We start from the raw sequence: 16,905 nt of genomic DNA, 5'->3' as shown, positions 1-16,905 counted from the left end.
GCGGGTGCCCTGTTTAAGTCTTTGGAGTGCGCTTTTCGCCCGCACTTTGGCTAGGGGGTCTTCGAAGTAGTCTTTCATCTCTTTGATGAAAGCAGGGAAGGTGGCGAGGGCGGGGGAGCTGGACTCGTACAGTTGGACGTACCAGTCCGCCGCCCTGTCTTGGAGTTTGATCGCCACGGCGGCGATCTTGTCGGCCTCGGAGTCATAGGAGTGTCCGTGCCTCCCCATGAACTCCCTAGCGTTGGTCACAAAAAACGAGAGTTTTGTGGGGGTCCCATCGAAGAAGATGGGGAAGTCCTTTGGGGCCCGGGCGTTTTGTGCGGCCCCGCCTCTCGCTTCTCGGGGTGTGGTGTCGGCCGCCTGTGCCGTCTGCTGGCCCTCCGCTGGCCCGTGTGGGTTCGATGCTTCGCTCGGGGTGTGGGCTTGTGCGGGGACGTCGTTGGGTGGCGCGGGGGGCATAAGCGCCTGAATAACATTCAGACACTGTCTTGCGAATCAGGCTCTGGTTTATTGCAGGGCAGGTACAGCGTTGGTAGAAAAAAGCTGAGAGTGACAGGAGCGCGCCGGTGCGGGGTTTAAATACCCCGCGCCGGTCAGCGCCCCCTCGCTCACGGTCACGTCACCCCCCTTTGTCCCATGCGTTACCCTGCCGGTGGGTGAGGGTTTCCGGGATCGCCCATCATCAGGTTTCCATTCTTCTGCTGATTGCTTTCAGCTGGGCGATCCCCGTTGTATTGCCGCTGATGGTTTGGGTGGCTCCGTGATTCATTTGGCTATTGTTTGTTGGCCGTTAGTCGTTGTAGGTTGATGGCTACTTAACTTGTACCCCTTCACCTATTTCCTTGTCATTGTCATGAGTGCCATTGCGCTGATGACTTTAGCTCAACGGCACTCATGACATTATCCTTTGTTTGGAATTGTGCAGATGTAAAAAGCCAATGATTAGGTGTTTTGAAGAGGAGGAGGTGCATATTGGATAATTTTGAGCTACAGGAATGCTTGGAATAGGTTTCTCATGTTTTTGACTCTTTTAACAGGTGAAATAATACATTCTGTTACAAATGGCCAAGAAGGAGTCGAGTATCAAAAGACAAAGTCTCAAGCATCTCTGCCATCACTGTCCTCTTTTCACACCGTGCAGACTACCAAGATTCCTGGTAAGTTACTGGAACGTGATATGTATGGAGTTGAGTGAACTGCAAGTGGCTTAATGTAACCAATGTCAAATACAGGTAGTCCTCGTTTAGCAACTGTTCAGTTACAACGATGATGAAAAAGTAACATTATGACCAATCCTCACATTTACCACCTTCACAGGTCTGTAAAGCAAAGGAAATATAAGTAAAATCATGTGCATGTTCAGTTTCACTTAGCAACCACTTCGCTTAACGACTGAGTTGCCTGTCCCAATTGTGGTTGGTAAACAAGGACTACCTGCATTTTTATATAGATGTGGTTGCTTGCTAGTGGAAGGCTGAGCTGAAATTGGGGAGGAGGTAGGAAATTCACCAGCACCATATTCCAGGGTGAGCCACTCATTTGTTCAGCATCTGAGGAGCCTGTAAAATGGTGTGAAATGAGGATAAGAAGGTTGGCTTCTACTCTGCTTTGACTGTGTGATTTTTTCCCCCAAATAATTGAATCCACTTGGCTAAACTGATCAGCCTACAGTTCACCTAGCAGGGCCAAAGCCTAATTTAAGGTTTTAGTAGATTTAAAGATCTGAGGTTAGCCTTAGCCCTTCCTATTACTTGTCCCAGCTCCTGTCTTGGCATGATCCTGTTTATAAAACATGACCAACAGGACAAGGGCTCCTTTCACGTGGCTCCATCCTGTTTGCCTGCATTTCATTCATCCCCAGTTAGAACATTGTCTTCCCTTCTCCCACTCTGGCTCTCTCTGTACCTCTTTGCATGCATTTCAGGCAGATTTGAGACCTTACTGGCTTCATTAAGCAGGCCAATTGGTGGAAGCATTGTGAGTGGTTGTTCAGAAAGAGAGTGAGTAAAGTTAGAAGGCAGGACTATAGTGTTGTAAAATTAGCCAAGTTAGTAACAGGTTTATAGGTTCAGGATTTTAGAGATTTTAGAGATCAGCTCAGTGACTCGGTGACCCGACTCGGTGCTTGCACAGGGGACCTGTTATCTTTCACAGAGATCAGCTAGCAACGCTCATTGTATAAATGCTATTTTTATAGTGACTGTAAATATGTCACGTATACTGCTTTTATTGCTTTGGTGTAACTTTTATTGTTGCTAGTTTTTATTGGCTAATTCTGTTTGTGGTCAGACCATCCCCACTGGGGTGCATATAATGAACAAAATTTGGTTGGTTGGTTAGTATCAACTATGAGCCGCAGTGATTGGTATGGCAACAAAGAAATCTGTCTCTCTTTACTGCCTTCTAGTGTTCTGTTTTTACAGCCCAAACCTGAGACACGCGACACAATCTGTGATTGGCTAAATCTGTTTCTTAAACTTTTTTTTTCTCAGAATCCCTTCCCACTTTTAAAAATTGTGGAGGACCCCAAAAGGGCTTTGTTCGTATGGGTTATATTTATCGATATTTACCATATTAAAATTTAAAACTGGTGCATTCACCGCCACTACCACTTCTCACAATTGTTTGATGGGATTTTAATATTCTATTATTTTTCAACATAGACCATAGACTGGCAAAGAATTTTGGTTTGGGGGACCTTGAGAGGGTCTTGGGGGACCCCCAGGGGTCCTAGGACCACACTTTAAGAAACACTGGGCTAGATCACACATTCAGAATGAAGCAGCAGCAACCTGATAGAATCTTCTGAATCTCTGAACGTAGAAACAACAGCATCCATCATAGTGGATTTTACACTGAGAAAACTGTACAGTTGCTACTCTTGTAAAAAAGGACTGATGGTCTGGAAGGCCCTATTTCTTCAAGGCCCCAGGATCACAGAGATTTGTCTCTGGGCTTTGCCGGAACAGGGCTCTTCGAAGAATCCAGCAGCTGCTACAATATTAATGTCTCAGGAAGAGGCAGTAGGTTGTGTTCGCTAACAATCTCAGTTGTAGCAAGATCCCTGAGTGAGGAAAGTTTACGAGTTTGTGCCCAGGTGTATAGCCAGGTGTATATGCACATACAAGCGTCTGTGTGCATAGGAAGACATGTGCAGCTTTGTGGCCCTGATTTAGCACCACTGGCAGTCCTTGGAAAATTTACTGAGCCCCATCAGAGATATCTTTGCTATACAGAATGCTCACTAGTAGCAATAGGGCAATACACTAATAAGCAGTCATGTGTACAGTTACCAATTAGTCATAAGAATCAGAATTTTAAAAGGCAAGAAAACCATTCTGAATCTTCTGTTGCACTCTGGAGCACTTTCCACTCTGGAATTTGTGAGATGACTATTACTACATTTTTCTGGCACCTCTGGCGAACCTCCCTCTTCACCCTGGCATTGCCTGTATGGCATCATGTGTATACAAAAATATATACACGTTCATGTCAGAGTAGGCTAGGAAGCGGTTGGCCCAGGAGATCAGAAAAATCACACACCAGGGATTTCTATAAAAATTTATTGACAGAAAGCACAAAAACATATTTACAGGCTTGTGCATGCACACATGCTCTCAGAGAGGAGCACTGCAAGGCTAAAAACTAAACAAAAGTCCTGCAAGCTGCCTTCCCCTCAGGCAATGCAACTATTAACACCTAAACTGAGGACAATTAAATTTGACCTCTTCACCCAGCCGATGCTTAAGGAAGTACTTAATTACCATGGTAGCCAAGAGCAGAAAAAAAATGCCAACAGTTCAGGTCCTTGACCATTGGCCCTCTATATTGACCAAGCAAAAGGCCATCATGCATCCTTGTTTCAACCCTGCTGAATGCTGAACCCTTCATTAAGCATTCTATTTATTCTCATGCATACTTTACGTCCTGCACATAGCAGCTGGCTTCAGCAGCCGGTCAGTCACAGGCCTCCACACATGCTTAACCCTTAATGCAGCTCTTGGCAGAAGATGCTCAGCTATGTCTTGGCTAGATCCGAATTTTTACTATGGAGACAACATCAGCCTCAAACCCCACAGTGCAAAGAAGACAGAGATCTATTCTCCAGAATTTGAATGTTAGGCTTTTTTCCTTCTGAATTAACATATCCTTGGCAGGTCAATTAGTAGCCTTGGACAGTAGAGATATGTTTATTTAATCACCCTCCCTAGCCAGGGAACCTGCCTTGCCAGCCTTAGTTGTTACATATAGTGCTCTTATCACCTTCAGCAACCACCTCTTAACTCCATGTTCATGCAAAATATTCCATAATTCAACCCTTTGCTTTAAAAAAAAATCAGAAGGCCTTCACAGTCATATACAGTACACATACAGAACCAGTCCGGTGCAGTGGTTAAGTTGTCAAGCTAGAAATCAGAAGATTGTGAGTTCTAGTCTTCTCCTTAAGCATGGAAACCAGCTGGGTGACTTTGGGCTGGTCCCCCCGTCTCAGCCCAGCCCACCTCACAGGGTTGTTGTGGGGAAAACAGGAGGAGGGAGCATTATGTATGCCCCCTTGAATTGTAAAAAATGAAGATGGGATGTAAATCTAAAAAATAAAATATAAAGTGATTGATGAATATATCAAACAGATAACTTATAAATAATAAGGACAGTTCTACTGGAATTTACTGATAAAAGGAGAGAGAAAGAGGATGACCAGCAGCAATTGGAAGTTCTGAGGGACCAGGCTGGGGTCAGATTATCCATCTATGTGGTTGCTAAGAGTCAACACCAACTTTCTGGCAATCAATCAATCAATCAATCAATCTAGTGGAACTATATGCATTCTCAGTAGTGCTTAATGAATTCTGATATGAGCTGCAGAATCAATAGCCCAGATTTTTTCTGACTTTCCCTCATATTTAGCTGGCTTTTTAGCCATTGGTTTCTTGGTAGATCTGGCACAGTCAATGCATGTGGCCTTCTATGGTATACCCAAAAATGCTTCCCTGCCTTAAGAGGTTTGCAAGCTATGATTCAACACAGGGGAGATTTCTATGGAGGAAAACAGGCCAGGAAAGAATAGGCATTATTTCCATGACACAGTCTTTGTGTCACTTAGACTCAGTTACAGCAGGGCAGGGCTACAACTATTCTCTGTTGAGGGCTGCATTCCTTTCAAGGCCACATACCTCTGATGAATCAAGCCAGAGCTTTAAAAAATAGTCCCACGTCTCTCTTCTCTCTATTTTGCTGTCTCTGTTGATTCTCTTCCTTGCCTAACAGGATGCTAAAGGAAAGATATGTCCTTGCCCTAAGCCAGAATCAATCAATTATAGCCACTCCTTCTTTCCTTCCAACACTTCACCTAAATTGAGATCATCCCCCCATTTATTTCCCTAAATCAATTTCTTTCAGAAGAGTTACCTCTTCCTGCTTTTGTTCAATCTAATTTGGCTTGCCTCAGCCTGTTTCTCTCCTGCTCTCTTTCTCTCTGCCTCTAGAGGGTAGAGGGAATGGCTTTGAAGGATAGGAGAAAGAGCCAATACAAGGCAATGGTCAGGTAAGAGGAGCTTCAGCCTGGGCCAAGAAAGTAATGTGGGAAAATGTTTCAGACAAGCTTCTCCCTAGTTCGCATGGAGATAAAGGGAGGGAGGGGGAAGCACATTCAGACTTGCAAGATTCTGTTACTGTAGCTATTACTATAGGCATATGAAGCCATTAGTGGCCTGCTAGGACCACAGCATGGAGCACAGTTTAACACAGTGGGGGAGCTGTGCACAGAAAAAGAATATTATCTTAGATAGCTTTAATGAGCACATCAGAGAAACACAGGTGATTGATCTTACACACTCAGCCCTCCCAAGCATAAAGAATTACACGCTTAGACAGAGTAGGTTCAGAGGTAAAGTAAACAGAGTCTTACTTTTATTCTTGGTACTGTTACATCCATCTTTGGTAGAAAAATGACGTTCCTTGTTTCTTCTGTTCTTTAACTATATTTAGTGATCTCTTAGCCCTATAGCTGCTAAGAGCTGCAAGGAAGAAAGTGGGAAAAAGTTTCTTTTCTTAGGCTGACTGCATGGCCCAAAATGGAGCAGGAGGCAAAGCATGCTGCCTGCTTTGCTCCCAGTAGAAGAGGGAGGAAGTGGGAGTGGCAACAAACAGCTTCCTCAATAGCACAGAGAGTTCACATCCTAAAGCAACCATCCATATGCTAATGAGGCTTGCTGGATTTGCCAGGACTTCCAACAGCATATAAATATAATGAATAAATACATACATATTGACTTACATGGCATTGTTTTGTTAGTCTGGTCTACTTTGTAGGGCTGACACTCTCCCTGCACCTGCTTGAAATGAAAGTAAACATGATTCGCAGACCAGCAACAGATTGACAGCCTCTGAATGAGAGATGCGGAAATGAGGGGGCTCGGGTAGTAAGAGATTTGAAATATGGGATTGGGCAGCTGCTTGGGAAAAGAGTGGATACACTTAGCAGAGTTGTGCCAAAGTATCCATTTGGAACTGTAGTCTGATAATTCCGCTGAATGTCTTAATTAAATTTCCAAATCCAGCTGTGAAATTGGATTGAATACTTTGAATCAATCTGGATCATTTGAATGTTTCAGCACATGCCTGGTTCAAATGTCTGAACCGATTCTGTCCAATTTTCCAAACCCTTTTGAATAATTGAATCAAAATGGATTGATTTGTTGAATCACAGCAGAGCAGGGCTGATTTGCACACCTTACTGATTAATTTTTTAAAGATTTTTCCTATTTTTCTTGTATGCCAATCTTCCAAGAGGGTATTATTTTAAAAAATTGGGGGGGGGGAGGATAAGCTACAAATGAAGCCTAAACAATATATTGTCACACACACACACACCCTGCATAAATCTGTTGGGAGTGGGATACCCTAGAAGTGCCATAAAATGAAGTTAAATACATTTAGGGGAAAACCCCATTAAAATACATTTCAAAGGACTTCCAAAAATGTCTCAAGTGTCACCTGAACACAAGGTTCTGCCTCTTTGCTCCTGTGACCTGGTAAATACATAATGAGATTCTTCTGGGGCAGCAGACATGGTCAAGAAGCAGGGAGACTAAGAATAACCAGACAATATGGTTAGTTTTCTCTTCTTTTGTTCAACTGATGCTCAACTTCTCTTAACATTCAGTAGCAACTTTTCTCTTTCCTTCTTTCCCCTTTAATTCTACAAATACATTTACTTTTTATAATGCATACCCACACATGACTCTACCATTTGGCTGCCTGTGATTGGCACAGGAACACCCAGATTTGGTATTTGAAGGGCTGATGACTTGGACAATGATGGTAGTTGGTACCATTTGGAAGTTCCCATTTGTTGCAGGCAGAGAATTCATATTTCAGGTCATTGACCAATTCACTACACCGGTTGTAGGTGGTGGTTCTCAGTTGGATCCAGCAGAGGGGGTTGTGTGATCCCAGGATATAAGCTAACCCTAAGCTTAGAGAAGAATGAATCTGCTGTTCACAGCTGTATTGTCATTAAAGCAACATTAGCAGTTGCTTTAATTAAATCAAGTCACAAATAGGTGATTCTGAATTTAATAAAATTCTAATGTTGGTGGGATATTAAGCAATTAAATTAAAATAAGATAAAATAAACATTCTTGTTCTTAATGTTCTTAAATGTCTACACATTTAAGTACATACAAATCAATAACTATAGGACATAAAAGACAAGAAAAAATGAAGCTTTACTTTGTAATAATATATACATGGACTTGTAAGAAATTCTCACTGAATTCAGTGGCACTTTTTGCATGATCGTTGTATTTGGGATCACATCTTTCAGCAGATTTTAAAATTTTTCATGTATATATGCTTCCATAATAATTTAATCTTGGGATGGTTTACAAAATCAATAAAATCCCACCTGAAAAAGCAGTGTAGGAACATTTGAACTGGGAATCTTTGGCTGAATTCGCATGTTGTGCTAAGCTCTAGTTGGTTTCAACCATGTTTTAAAAAAAAAAAAAATAAGCCACTTTGGTAGATTACAAACCATAATGGTTGCATTTACACATTAAGATAAGCCAAACCCAACAAGCCATCTATTGGATTAGTGCAGTGTGTGGATCCAGTAATAGAACAGTTGGAAGAGGACTTGGAGATCATTTGCTCCAATACCTCGTTTAAGAATTATGAGACCTGGCAGTTCTAAAAGCAAATATCACCGTTCCACTTAAGAGGCGTTCTGATGCAATAGAAGGGAACCTGTCCCATGGCCAAGAAATTCTCGCCATGGGAAATCTTTTCCAGGTTTAGCCACAACCTGCTTTTCTCAAGCAAGTAAGTTGGCTCTCTGAAACAAAAGAGAACAAAGTTCAGGAAATGTCAGAGCTGTAAAACAATTTCCCAAAATGCACTTTTGAAGGAAACATCAAAAAAGGAGTGGCAAAGCACTTTTGTGCTGTAAATCCACACATTCATATACGTATCCATCACACTACTCCCCTTCTGAGTAAGCTATGTTATGCGGAAATGGAGTAAGATACTGTATAGTAAGCCAAGGAAACTAAAGGCGTGAGATAAGAAAAAGGAAAGGATAATATCTAAAACTAGATTTCACCAAGACCATTCTCTATACCTCTCCATATTTTTCTATCCTTGCAGATAGAGGTGTCCAGAGAATCCCATCGTTTTGTCAAATGTCATGACATCTGACTACAAGCTTCATCTCTTTTGGATGGGCATGTGACATCACATTGCCCATAAAAAAGGGGTGGAGCTTTCATCATGATGTTGCAGTTCTTGTTTCATCTTTGCTGTCTCTTCCTGTCCCCCATGGATGCCTCTGCTAGCAAACCATCCTTGCTTCCACTACATCCATAAATTATTCCATACAGTGCCTTTTGTTCCTTAAATTTATCACCTTTCTTTTTGAGGATCTCAGCTCCACTCAGCCAAGATTTTCTCAGTCTTCCCCTTCCTCTTACCCACATATTCTTTCTTTAATCTGTGATTCAGTCTTCATTCATCCCCTCTGTATGACCAAACCACCTCAACATACTTCTTCCAGGCTGGTCATTCATTTCATATTCAATCCACTTTCATTCAGCACCCCTTCATTCTTGACCCTATCTCTTCTTGTTTTACCATACTTATTTCTTAAGAACCCATCCCCACTACCTTCAGCTTTTTTTTAATGTTTCTCCTGATGTACCCAACTCTTATTTCCACACTGTAAAGTTGTAAGAAGTAGCTTTCTCTAAATCAATAAGCATAAATAAATTATCTCACTTTCAGACATTTCTCAGTGATTGCTGAAGAGCAAAACAAAAACCTGGTTTGCACACCCCCTGCTCAGTATAAAAACACCCTGCACCTTCCAGATTTGCTAATTTTCACCTTTGGTAGCCTTTCAATCAGAATTCTGCCATACATCTTCCCAGATACGCTTAGCAAACTGAATAGTTCTTGCATTCACCCTTGCTACCTTTCTTCTATAGGCTATAGTCATCACCAATTGGGCTTATAGATATTGACCTCCATTACCCATCGTGGATTTGGTAAATCTATGCATGCTAGGATCTGTGACCTGGAGACTGCCTTGCACGTCACACTGTTACCTACATCTCATCAACTTGGAGATACTTGTAGTGAACTGACATATACTGAAAATGCAAAGTTTAATGGATGTTTCTGAGAAGCCATCAGGAGTTGTGGTTGACTTGGAGATTTTGCTTTAGGTCATAGGTAATGTTTGGATACTGTGCACCTTGAATTACATGAGTAGGGGAAGAGGGTCATTGTTCTACTTCAGACAAAAAAATGAGGGGGAGGCTTAATCAACTTCCTTCATTCAAGATAACACAACTTGGAGCTTTGTTTGAAGACTGCTAGCACACATCTCCCTTCATTTTCTCTTTTCCACACTAAACATAACTTAATTCTTTCACCCACTCTTCAAGACACATTGTTTATTTAGTTAGCAATATTGGTAACCAGCCCCAATTCCAACAGTCTCTGGAGGCACAGAAGATACACCATAACAAAACACAAAAACAACATCAGTGTTAATACAAGCAAATGTTTCTATGATAGTTACTCACAAGCAGCTAGGGTGGAAGGCTCATTGGAATGGAATGATTTTACTCACTTGCGTAATGCTAGAAAAGTAGAGGCCATACCTACCCCTGCAGGGAAGAGTATTCCATAGATCGGGGGCTACCTTCAAGAAGCCTGTTGTCTGGTTCACACCCCATGTGCTTTGGGGGGGGGACTTTCAACAAGCCCTCCTCTGATGTACAGACTGGACAGGCAGATTCAAATCTAGCAAGATGTTGCCTAATATATCTTGATGCCATGATATATAGTGCTTAGTTTCCAGGATAACAAAAACTGTAGTTCCACTTATTGATCATGGTTGGTGGTAGCTATTAGACTATGCTTCAAGAATCTGTCTTTTTCTCAGCTATCTCGGCCACAAACTTTATCCCAACTTGTAGCCAACAGGTTTTGTAAGTAAATGATAAAGCATTTCCTTTCACTGTGTGTCCTGAAATTATGAGGGAGAAAACTGTCATAAAATCAAAGCCATGCTCAGGAGAGGTGGTTTCTTCTGCTGTGCTTTCCTTCCTTTCTTCCTTAGCAGCAGATTTGGAGAAAGGGGTTGGTTAGATAAGGAATAGGGCTCCAGTGAAATTTCCTTCCCTATCACTGTTGTCTTGGTACTACAGAAGCTTCCCTGTAAGTGGTTTTTACTTGTTAAAATGGACCAGAAAGTCAATTTCTCTTGTCACTTCACTTCTGGTTCTGAGAGTAATATCAGTAAGCATCATTTACATCAGATTCTAGGGCTATCAGATCTGGGCTGAAAAAATCCAAATACCACTAGAAACAGCAAACAGCTCTTCTAGTTATCTTTCTTGCCATTTAGGGAACATCTGGATAATTTGCAACCCAGATTTGGTTGACGTTAAGCATCCCAGACCAATCCCACCAATCACTCTCAGAGAATATGGGTCCCACCCATATTAGAAACAAAACACCCACCTTTTTCAAAATAGCCCCATGCTTACAGGGTTTCTGTTGTACTTATAATTCAAGATAAGAATTAAGGACAAACTTTTGCTGGCTTACCCCACGTTTCACCTAGACCACTTCAAAGTCCCATCTGTGGTACACCCATCGTCAATGGAGAATGCCAATTCATATGATAATTCAGGAGGTAGTTGCACAAACACACCCTTCATCTTAAAGGCAGTTGCTTCGGCCATCCTTTTTCCCCTTCTCTTGCTTAGTAATTTAAACATTCAAAGATAGACTGCTCTTGAACTCGGTGTTTCTCTGCATGGAGGCATCAAGGCATTCCACCCATCCAAGATCTGAAAAACTTTGTAGAAATTAGACAAAACATGACTGCAAAGAGGTATTCCCACTGAAACAGAAGTATTTGGCCAGTGGTTTCATGGGAGAGAGTTCTCTTGAGGTGGGTGTTGAATTGATTATTTATATTGATTCATCATAGTCTTTAATGCTATGATGTTGACCTTTTGAAAAGAGATTTTTCTTTAAGTTCTTATCAAGGGTGTGAAATGTACAGTTCTAAGAAGCTTGTGTAATGAGACAGAAAGGTGTGTCCTCTTTTCGCTGTACTACTACAAAAATTGGACCAACCCAGCAAGATATGGCAATAGTGATGATACTTGATATTGGACACTACAACTATCCTTTCTAGCAAGTCAGAGGGAGAGAGAGAGCAGATATTACATGGCATTTTTAAACCGTTTGGTTGAGAGAGAAAGAGAAGCAGAACTTTGATTTTGTTACCTGTTTTACAATGGGCAGTTTCCAGGAAATGGGCATTTTCGTTGTCATTTTTTGTCTCTTGGGTAAGTGCAATTTTTTTAAAAAAAAACCTTGGCAAATTTGCCAGAGTTGGATTTGCCAGAAAGTGCAAACAACTTATTGGCATCTACATCTCACTGCAACAGCTTGTGCTTTAATTTTTTTTAAAAAACTAATTTGTATTTAGGAATGTCTATACTGTAAAAAACCAAACCAAATCAAAGCTCATTCAGGTTGTTTATTGGGGTTAATACTGACTGTTAATATCTAAAAACTTTTCACTTACATTAGTGGTGGTTGCGAATTTCTGATCAGGATATTGCAAACTGTTTTCCCTTTTTAAACAGAAAGCAATGACAATTCAAAATTCAAGTTTACTATTTCTCAGGGACATAAAGCTAGATAGAAACTGATATTATTTCCACATTATAACCAGTATATATGGAGAGATATGAAGGGGTGAGGGAAATAAGGCTGGAGGAAACAGGACAATGCGTATGTCCATATCTCCCCATCATGCTTAGAAAGTTATAATTGCTGAATCCTCCAGGTATTTACCTTGGTTTAGCTTCCACAAAGTTGTTTCATCATGTGCCATCAGACCATGTTCTGGGTTACAAGGAAAAGTTTCAATAGCATTTGCACATCCAGTGACAGCCTATCTCTGAATATTTGTTATTGGGAAAAAAGAAATCATGGTCGTCCCTTTAAATGTGTTTCCATAGTGGCCATCTCTTTGGCCCCAACTGGTAGTAACATGCTGGTCTAAATGCCCTCTTAAGTCTGAACGAGAAGAGCTATTAATTTACTCATTTTTTATTTTACACTATTTGTAATCTGCCCCGGTCCAAAAATTCTGGGCAGTGTACAACAAAGTGTACATACAAAAGCAGAAGTTCAAAGCAGATCAAATCTACCTTTGATGGATGCTAGAACAATTAATTAAGACTAAAGACATTACTAGAGAGGCTGTTTGGTGTAGTGGTTAAGGCTAGAAACGGGGAGACCGTGAGTTCTAGTCCTGCCTTAGGCACGAAGCCAGCTGAGTGACCTTGGGCCAGCCACTCTCTCTCAGCCCTGGGAAAGAAGCAATGGCAAACCACTTCCAAAAACCTTGCCAAGAAAACTTCAGGGACTAGTCCAGGTAGTCGCCAGGAGTCAAAAATGGACTTGAAGGCACCGAAAAAAAGGAGAGAGAGAGAGAGACACTATGGAATATTAAGTTGTTTTCATTGCTTTATGGGATCACAGTGCGGAGAAGACTAAGTGCCCTTCCAGGGAAGGGAGTTCCAAAGTATGGGGGCATGAAGAGGCCTGCTGTCTAGCCCATGCCCCATATACATTTTATGGGGGTGGGGGAGGACTCTCAGCAGCCTTTCTCAAGACGTTTGAATTGGATGGGCGAATTAAAATTTGATGGTGTGCTTGATGCAGCCTCGTGCTTTGTAGGTAATAACCAGCACTTGGAATTGGGCCTGGAAGCCTGCTGGTGATCAGTGCAGGGAGCTGAGAATTAATGTTATTCTGCAGTGGTGGGATTGTCTAAACCAGGGGCCTTCCAACTTTTTCAGGTCCCAGAAAATGTTAGTTTTTAAAAAAAAACCCAGAGTCCCTGATCATGAGGCAAACTCTGATAGAAAATTGACTGCATGCAAGTGAACTTTTTTTTTTAGTCTTCAGTGTCTTGCAGAACACCATCAAGTTCTTGCAGAAACCTAGGATTCTGCAGAACACAGTTTAAAAAACCCTGGTCTAGGCCGTAGCCTGGTCATCACACTCTGGATGCAGCTTCCAAGTCATCTACGAAGGGTGCCCGATGTAAAGTGTGTTACATTTCTTATGCTTTAAATTATACTTAAATGTGGCCTCCATGATTAGAGACAGTGTCCCAACAGGCTAGAACGGTGTTTCTCAACCTTGGCAACTTTAAGATGTGTGGATTTCAACCCCCAGAATTCCCCAGCCAGCATGGCTAGCTGGGGAATTCTGGGAGTTGAAATCCACACATCTTAAAGTTGCCAAGGTTGAGAAACACTAGGCTAGCTAATTACTGCAATACAAGTTCCATCTCTTTTGAACACGGTAAAAAGAGAGGGATTTGCATTGCAATGCTGCATCCACCCTCTGGCCTGTTTTGAGCCCATCCAAGGGAGGATTTTTTAAAATATTCCAAATCTTTGATTTCCAATTTTGCTAGCATAAAATATGGAAAATAGAGATATAGTACCTGAATTGGCCAAGAGTCCACTTGTCCAGTAAATCAAAACAAAATCCATCTATTTAGGAATGCTTGAGGAATTGCATTTGTTCGCATTTTGCAAGGTAGTTCTTAGTTCTGTGCATAAAAATGTATCCAATCCATATAGCAAAAGCAAATATTTTAGGACAAAATGTGTTCAAAGATGCCTTTTTTTCAAAGGCATCTTCAAAGATTTTGAGAACCAGTATATTGAGCAACAGGCATCTTCATGCTGTTTTCTAAAAATATGGATTTGTAAATCAAAGTGGTCAATCCTTGCTTTTTATTCAAAATTTCTATTTGCAACAACAGGCAACCATGGGGGGGTTGTCCTCAAAACAGTCAGATGGTGGCTGCAACCATATGATTGACACCAGGCCCCTTTTTTACATATACAGTATTGCATGTGCCACAGGTATGAAACAGGGATGTGATCATGATTGAGTGGTTGCAGTTGCTGGCTTGACTTTTGGACACACACGGGCCCTCCTGTGTCAGGTAACGGTCAGCCAGGTGGGAATTTCACAGGCAGATCACAAAGACGATTCACCTGAAGCTCCATGACTAACACAGTTGCTCGACTGCCCTAAAAGAATTCACCTAATCCTTTTTCAAACCATCACCACACCTTGTAGCTGCAAATTCCACAAATATGCCTTTGCCATCAAACTGTAAAGGATGATGGTGCAAACAAAGGGAGAAAGAAATATTCCTGCCCTGTTTCATGTTACAGTGACTCAAGGATATCCTGTGAAACTGATCCGCAGGGGCTTCAGGCAGAAAAAGGAAATTTTTGTTCCATTAGTCCAGTGTTTCTCAACCTTGGCAACTTTTAAGATGTGTGGACTTCAACTCCCAGAATTCCCCTGGCTGGGTAATTCTGGGAGTTGAAGTCCATGCATCTTAAAGTTGCCAAGGTTGAGAAACACTGCCTCAGTCTATGCAGAGTCAAGTTTTCTGGATGGAGGGTATTTGGCTACAAAGTGATGTGTCTTGGAGATGGCACCTTCAAGAGTAGCATGTTAAAGGCTAACATGGATTTCCTTCCATTTCATTCACCTTTAGGCTAACTAAAATTGAAGGCTGTTAAGATGACTCCTTTCCAGCAACTTATTTATTTAAGAATGGCTTAATTAAATAATCAGATTAATATTTAAATAAATAACTTATTTAATAATTATTACTGCAATGTCAAGTTATTTCATAATTATTATATAACTTACTTATTTAATTGTTTCCACTTCTGGTTCCCATAAAGCTTTGGCTATCCTTCTGGAGGCCACATCCAAGGTTTTCCGGATATGGGTACAGCTTTAGCCTTGGGCCCCAAATTGTGCTGTAGTTGTTGTCATAAACCTAGAGAAGAATTGGTGTAACTCAGGGTGGCCAACAGTGCACTATTTTTTTTAAAAAGGGGGAGCATATTTTCAGGTTGTAAGTAAGAGAGCAGTGACTTGAGGACATCATTAGAGCAGGTAGGGGGACAATTTGGGGCATATTTATGTTTTGGAGATGGGTGACCTTATAAGACTGTTTGTAGCATAATTAAATGCATAAAGCCTGTTAAAGGGCTTAACACGCTTCTTTTTTTACCAATGAAAAATCAGAAAATTATGCTGCTGTAATTGATGTTGGTTGTTAAGCTTTGATGATACGATCTTCAAATGGGGTGTTAATTGCTGTATATAGTCTTTAGATGCAAACTACCCCTTGGACCTACTTGTAACAGTAAGTCACAGGGAATTAATCATGATAGTTATGTGCAGCCTCCATCTTCAAGAGCAGTCTACCACAGATATCAGGCACTATCAATTTGGAGCAGCTGCTTCCTTCCTACTTTATTGGCAGTCTTCCCAGAAGTATGGCCAACCCAGAGGATGAGACTGGATTTGTCAGAATTTTTACCCTGATCCACTGGAGCTCTTATTTCATCCTTAGGATCTTACATTAGATACTGCTAATGCTAAATGTTGTATTTAGTAGTGTCACAAGAACCCATTCTGGGTTCCTTTTACAGTACCTTGAAATGTCGATCCATCAAAGCAATTTCTGCAGTTGCTGGTATTGTAGCAAGATATTATTCATGGCTAGGAGTAAATCAGTGCATTGTTGGGAACATTATATACATAATCAGTGTATTAGGGGGAAATGGTGTGGGTAAAAGTGTTTATTTTCAGTAATAATCTAAGTAACATACAAAAATAGGTGCATTGGGACACAGAAATAATATGCCCAAATCCATTTGGTAGCAACTATGGAAACGGTAGAGAGAAATTGGTTGGAGCAGAGATACAGAGAGCTGCAGTAGATATGACATAGAATGATATTTGCACATGTATCAGCTAAATTAGTGTGTGATATCCTCAGGCCCCTTTCAGCCTCTGGAGATTAACACAACCATCTTTTCTTTTTCTGCATACCTGTATCTTGCATGCTCAAACAGTGATAGCCTTTTCAAAGCACAAGTGAAAACACAATGTGCACCTTCCCTAAAATCTTGATAAAGGAAAAGAAACAGAAAAGGCAAATAAAAATAGCAAGAGAAAGGGTGCAACCTAAGCAAAAACTGAACATCCTTTTCTGCAAGTTTGCTGAAAATATTCCCTCCACACCTGTTTTTTAATCAGTTTGTTGAAGGGGAAGGAATTCTTTTGATCCCAGAAAGTTCCTTCCCATTTCAACCAATACTTTAAAGCAGTGTTTTTTAAACTTGGCAACTTTCAAGTTGTGTGGATTTCAACTCCCAGAATTCACTAGGAGTTGGGAATTGAAGTCTGTACACCTTAAAGTTGCTGAGTTGAGAAACACTGCTGTAGAAGACAGGGGCAAAGACTGCTCTT

Source organism: Candoia aspera, chromosome 1 (genome assembly GCF_035149785.1).
Source record: "Candoia aspera isolate rCanAsp1 chromosome 1, rCanAsp1.hap2, whole genome shotgun sequence".
Taxonomy (NCBI): domain Eukaryota; kingdom Metazoa; phylum Chordata; class Lepidosauria; order Squamata; family Boidae; genus Candoia; species Candoia aspera.
Note: the sequence above shows the minus strand (reverse complement) of the source record.